A 6,780-nucleotide genomic window follows, 5' to 3' on the forward strand; every position below is an offset into this window, starting at 1 on the left:
CCGGCACAATCTAATGTCTGTCAACAGAAGAATGAATACATCATATATATTCATACTGTGGTTTACCCAGCATAAAAAGAACATTCACCAAGTTTGCAAAATAATACAGGCGAATCTCAAAAATGCATTGTGCAAATGAGTGTCTATTCTATGATTACATGTCTATGGAGGATCAGAAAAGATTGATTTATGGAGGCCACAATTAGAACAGTCTGATCATGAACTGGAAGAGGCAGGAGAGGACCTTCTGGCAAACAGAAAGGTTATCTATCTTGATTACAATTGTGGTTACATGACTATTTGCATAACTCAAAACTCATAAAACTGTACACTTATCTGTAAATTTTTCATGCAAATTTTGCTTCAATAAAAAGTTCTCCGATGCAGCGCTGTTACTCAGCCTTCAGTTAACGTCATTACCGCATCATACACTCCATCTGAAGCTCCAAAATTGCTCCCCAACAAAACTACAACACAACACACAATAAATCATCAGACAGAAAGAGGGTAATAAACAAAAGTCGATTAACATAATGTCAAAATATTTGGGAGGAAGTAACATATTATTTATCCCTCCAGAAAGCCCATTTTAAAAACATGTTCTTTCTAACGGTGTAATTGGAAATAAAACAAATACTGTTTGTTTTGTTCTGACATTCTATCTCTCACACCAAAAACAAAGCAGAATGACTGATTAAAAGCAGGTAGAGATAATCGATGTGAGAGGTAGGATGGCAGTCAACCTGGGACTGGGGGGTCAGCAAGTGGGGGTGCATGGGGTAACCCACGGGAAGCAGCAACATTTTGCTTCTTGGTTTGCAAAAATTCACCAATCTTTTATTGGGGATTCCAAAGCCATTAATCACACATGCACAAAAGAAATATCATCAGGTTAAGGACTCTGTTCTTTGCAAGCCAACATCAATAAAATGAAACAGGAAGCCATAGGTTGGGAAATCTATATGTCCCAGGCTGGGGAAATGGTAAAGAGTCTGCCTCATACGCTTGAGGGCCTTAGTCCAACCTCACAACCCATGAAGAAACCATGGGTGTGGTGGAGTACTTGTAATCCCAGTGCTGAAAAGGCAGAGTCCCAGGGCTCCTTGTCCAGCTAGCCCAGCCTATTTGGTAAATTCCAGGTGACTGAGAGACTGCCTTGGGAGAGGTAGATTGCGATTTCTGAGGATAACATCCATGATTGTCCTCTGGCCTCCACATGCACACATAAATGCATGGATCTGAACATAAGTGGATATGCACATGCACATGCACATGCACAGACATATGTGTGAGCATACATGCATGCATAAAAACAATAGCAAAAAAAATCTTATAATGTTTTAAAGCACGTTTACAATTTTGTGTTAGGCTTCATTTAAAACCATGCTTGACTGCATGTGGCCCAAAGGCTTTCGGCTGACACACTTAAGAGTGTCCAGATCCCTGCTTAGATTTTCCTCTGCCTGACTGTTGCAGTCTTGTAGTCCACAGCCAGATGCATCGAAGGTCACCTCTCAGCAAGACTGAAAAGAAATGGCCAAGGATCCATATAGGGAGGCCACCCTTGGGCTGAGAGGCAGACAGGTCAAAAGAGACATCTTTCTCCGGGTACTAGATTGGAAACAGCTACATAATCAAGGTTCTTCCTCCTGGAAAACCCAGAAAAGATTGAGAATTCTTGACTGTCCAGGGCACAAGGAAGCATTCATACTCACCCTTCTAGGTTCCTTGGGAGCCATGTAGCTCACTGAACTGGTCAAATCAGAGGGGAACTAGAGTGATTTTTCAAGAATAATTACTATTTGGGGTGAAAAATAAAAGAGAATCCATTATTTCCTGGGTGAGTTGACTAGCAGGTAGAATCTGGGGACCTTAGATCCTTCTGACTTCCCTCAAAAGGGTCAATGCCTCTCTTCCCTCAGCTGTGTGTGATCAGCAGCCAAAGCCACAGCAGTGAGGGGGACCAAAGCTGACCCGTTCTGACACCCAGCCACCTAGCTCCTAATTCAGTATGAAGACAATCTTTAAATCCTTCTCAGGAGGCTGGTAGAGAGTGTGTAATGGGCACAAGGCTCGTCAGGCAGAGCTGGGGAGTGGTAAGCCCCTGAGAGGCCATTGTTAGAGCTTTTACTAGAGAGAAGTTTAGATGAGGCCCTGGGGCCACCTGTCGGAGAGGTTTATGTCTCTGACACCCTAAATCTGGACTTGGAGCCCCAGACACAGGTGGCAGGTTGATGCCACCTGAAGCCTGCCATTATTTCTCAGCTGAGACCTTTACATCTCCCTCATGGTCCTAGACACCTCCCTCTATGGTCAGGAGGCAGAAATTATACAGCTAAGGCTGTGCCAGGTGGTTGTCAAGAACCCACACTCCGGTGTTTATGAGGCTTGATGGGTACTCCTTGGGCTTCTCTGCACAGCTTGGTAGGACCTCAGTATTTCCACTGAGGACAGGAAATGTATTGGGAAAGGAGCTGAGACTTGGGGCTGGCATGTGGCCACAGAGAACCTCCCTGACTCCTGTCCCCTACCATCTTCAAGTCCTTTACCCTCTATAGCAGATAACACCAGCTAGTGTGGATCTCCAGTCTCTGACCCTTTACCTGGATGTGGGCATTGTCTTCCATTGCCCCTGGCTTCATACTACTGATCTCTATGTACTTAGTGTCCTCCCTGTTTCCCCAAACCATTGGCAAATTTTAGTTGCACTTTCTGTCTCTCTGACTCTGTATTTCCATGCCTGCTTCTTCGTTTCTCTGTGTCTGTCTGTCTTCTTGTCTCTTGTCCTCTCTCTGTCTTTGTCTCAGTCTCATTTTTGATTTAGCCTTCAAGGGCTTGTTCTTATACCCCTGGATCAGCCCCCAACCCCCATCCCACCTTCGTCAGAATAGCTATCCATTTTGCACCCCTGAACCCTGCTTGACCCCTTTTCCTGGAACTGGAGTTTGTGCATGTCCTGTTTCCTAGATTGAGTCCTCAGTCCCTTGAGTTTCACGACTGCCATTGGCAGATTCCTGAAGCCATGACAAAGGCTAGAAGTTCCTAAGCCCCTTTGCTGGAGGGAACTCTGCCTCATCCACCATCCTTCTGGTGCTGTGTGCAGATAAGGATGCTGAGACCATTTCCAGGCAGTGAGGTCTTTCCTCCCTGCTGTATCCTGACTGTCAAATATCCTGATTCTTGGGGGCTCCAAGGCTCCAAGGTCTCAAAGGAGACAGGAACCCCAGCTAGGGAGGATTCAACAGTTGAAAGGCCCCAAGAAGGCCCCCATAGCCAGCTTAGTGGAGGACCGACTCTCTGGACCACTGCCCTAGCCCTTCATATCCGGCTTTCACCTTAATTAGTAGATGCTTTTCAGAGAAGCAATAAAACAATACCACAGCAGCAGTTTGGACAGGGCACGGAAGGCAAGAGCCATTTCGGTAATAGCGTTGGTGGAACTGCTCTTCTGAAAAGAGCGAGTGGCCACTCAGTGCTATTAAGAATGCTGAGGGCAACGCCGTCCTGTCGTCTGCCCAGTTATTAAGGATAACTGATGGCCGTCACGCCTCCACCCAGCAGCCAAGGAAACCTGCACTTCCATGAATCCAGGGTCCTGGGCAATGACTCGCAGGAGGAAAGTGCTGAGCTCAGCAGTCCCAGGAGAAGTATGGGCCTGGGCTTCTCACTTACCAAAGCCTAGCACCCCAAGAAGGTGATGGCGGTTTAAACACCACCTCCAGGAACACGGGGAAGACAGTAGCACCTTGCTGGAGTAGTGCTGTCCATAGAGGCAATCTATGGTGAGTGGTGGGACAATATGCAAGGTCTTGTGGAGACAGGGAGGCAAGATCATACCCCACCTTTGAAGTATATTTTAGTGTTGGCTGGAAGAACCTGGGAAGATGCCATAGCTGAGTCCTGGCTTGATAGGTTAGCTGGGGACAACACACACATTCATTTCTCCCGGGTCTGTATTTACATAGAGCACTGGGGGAAGCCTCTCTATCCTGAATATCCATCTTCATAAAATTGATGACTACAGTCAAACAATTTCTCTGACTCAGCTACAGACCCTGGGTCTCATTCTAGACAAAAGAGGTGTAGACTAAAGAGAGTATAGCGTGGCAGAATGGGTACCAGGTTCAAATCCTTCTTAGGGGTCATTAAGCCGATGCTCTACCACCAAGTTCTTTGCCTGACAAATGGGGTCATTATCCAAGGATGTCATGGGAGGCCATGACAGTGAAACAGCTCTGAAAATGAGAAAGAACATTGGGCATGTCTGATAGTATGAGATACAAGGCATCTATCCTCTGGATGGACAAGAGGAATAGCAGGAAGAGAGGTGGGTAGATAAGAAAGCAGATAGGTAAGTAGTTGGATGATGAATAGATGGATACATGGATAGACAGATACAAGGCTGGGTGTCTGGATGTTTTGGGAAGATAGAGAAAGCAAAGAAGGAAGAAAGAAGGAGAAGAGAGAAAGGAAGAGTTGTTGGGTCAAGAAATGATGAATGGTTAGATAAACAGAAAGAGTAGACTATGAAAGGGGGCTTGGTTGTGTAGACATAAAGACAACCAGCTAGGTAGAAAAAGGACTGGATGGACAAAAGCAGACGTGCAAGTATAAGCTGAAAAATACCTGGGTTAAAGCATAGGCAAATCCATGGTCTCCCACAGTCCTATATGTACATCAGCAAGAAGAAAGAATGATGCTCTTGGGACAGAGGATGAGATTTGGCTCCCAGCACCATGGTGTGTAGACTAGATCCATGAAGAACAGAAAACCCTGGCCTCTGTTGCCCCTGCCACTGTACAGCAGTCTAGCACTGTAAATGAGGAAGCAGACTCCCTTCTCCTCAGTTCCCCCAATTCCTTCATGCATTACTCCCAAGGGAAGGTCTCTCCTTGATTTTCTTCCTCTCCATTACTTTAAAACATCCAACTTTCTGGCTTTCTTCAGCTGTTTCTTCAGCATCTTCTTACTCACATTTTGATGAATGGAAATTTCTCCAGTAGGTTCCATCCTCTGGATCCTGGGTCATACAGACCCCTGGGAAGACTCTGTGAGGAAGGCCTTCCCCTGAGCAGTCTTCAAGAAGTGACTTCAGTGACAAACACACACCACTGCTCACCAGCTGGCATCCACTCTCCTCCCTCAAGCTAGGAAGGAGGGACTGGTACCCTGTGTTTTCAACTTCAACCCTGTGGAGTCAGGCTGTTAACTTGCTCTTCAGTGTCTCTGATCTCAGAGGACCATGTCTGGAACTCCACAGAGGAAAGCCTTGTAGGTAGCCCTGAATGCTAGCAGATGATGAGGGAAGACTTTGCTATGTTGGAGTTGGTCACTGCAATGAGCTGGGTAGTAATTTAACTCTGGCTCCAGTGCTCATGAAGTTTAGCAGGGCACAAGGTAGAAACCAGAAGACTCAAAACTTTACTCCAACAGGCAATGTTTGGCTATGGTTTGGAATCTCAGAGTTCATGTATTGAAATTTAACCCCAATTGTGAAGTGTGAAGGTGGAGTAGGGACAGTTCATCTGACTTAGTGTTTGGAAGGAGACAATTAGGGGTCATGGGTTATTAGAGCACAGTCTCATGATTGGATTGTGGGTCTTAACACACACACATGCACACTCATGCATGAGCTCTCACGTTACATGCCTCACTCTCCTATGTCCTGTGGTACCTCAGAACGCTGCCAGCAAGAAACCTACCACTAGGTGAACCCTTGCTTTGGAGACCTTGCATTTCCAGAACTATGAGCCAAACAAACATCATGTAGAAAGTTACACACCCTCAGGTAATTCAGAACAGCAATTACAAACAGACCAACACACATTCAACTAGGGAACCAAGCAGCAAGGACATATCTGTGATGTCCTTGGGCAAAGAAGGGGCTCCAGCAGCAGCCAGGTATCTCAGTTTCCCTGTCTTAACAACAGGGACAGTTGCTAATCTTGGCCAATCCCTGCTCACTGGAACTTGGAGGGTGACTCCACTGGTTAAGTGCTTGCCTAATAGCACAAGGACCTGAGTTTGTGTCCCAGAATCTACATAAAGTGTCCAACTTGATGCCATATACTTGTAACTCTAGCATTAGGTATATCCCTGTGACTCACTTGCTGGCTGGTAGAGCCTATTAAGCTGCAAAACACAGAGAGACCCTCCCTAGCTTCAGAAATAATCCTGAAGAACATTGACCTCTGACTTCCACATGCATGGACATGTAGGCATACACATGATCACATACTCACAAATGCACACACATGCACAAAATGATGAAGAACCAGCAAACAACATCATCACAGGGCATGGAATGGGGCTCCGGGTGCACCTTTCCAGTGGAGGAGACGGCAAAGGGCCATCTTTTCTCTGCCCGGTGCCACCACAGTGCTTTGTGGTTGGGGCAAAAAAATCCACACCCCGAGGAGAGTTTGACTATGACAGTGACTTGGAGAACTAAAGAAGAGACAGAGGGTCAAGTCACTGCAATGTCTGAGGTCCTCAGGTGGGCCCTACAACACCAGGTGCTCAGGCAAGTCTTGCACCCTTTGAAGGAAGTACACAGGTGCCTGCAGAGGCTAGGGATGAAAAGAAAACTCTAGAAACTGCCACAGAGATGTAAGCTGGCCCCAGATGACACTGTTGAAGGCGGGTCACCTTTTTTTTTTTTTTAATTTCTTTGAGCAATAGCTCTCTTTGTAATTTGTCCTGACGTTTGTTGCCTGCTAAATCAATTTGATGGATGGCAGGCCGATGAAGACAGCTCTCCAGCTTGCCCTCCCTTACAGG

This window comes from Onychomys torridus, chromosome 4 (assembly GCF_903995425.1).
Source record: "Onychomys torridus chromosome 4, mOncTor1.1, whole genome shotgun sequence".
Lineage (NCBI taxonomy): Eukaryota > Metazoa > Chordata > Mammalia > Rodentia > Cricetidae > Onychomys > Onychomys torridus.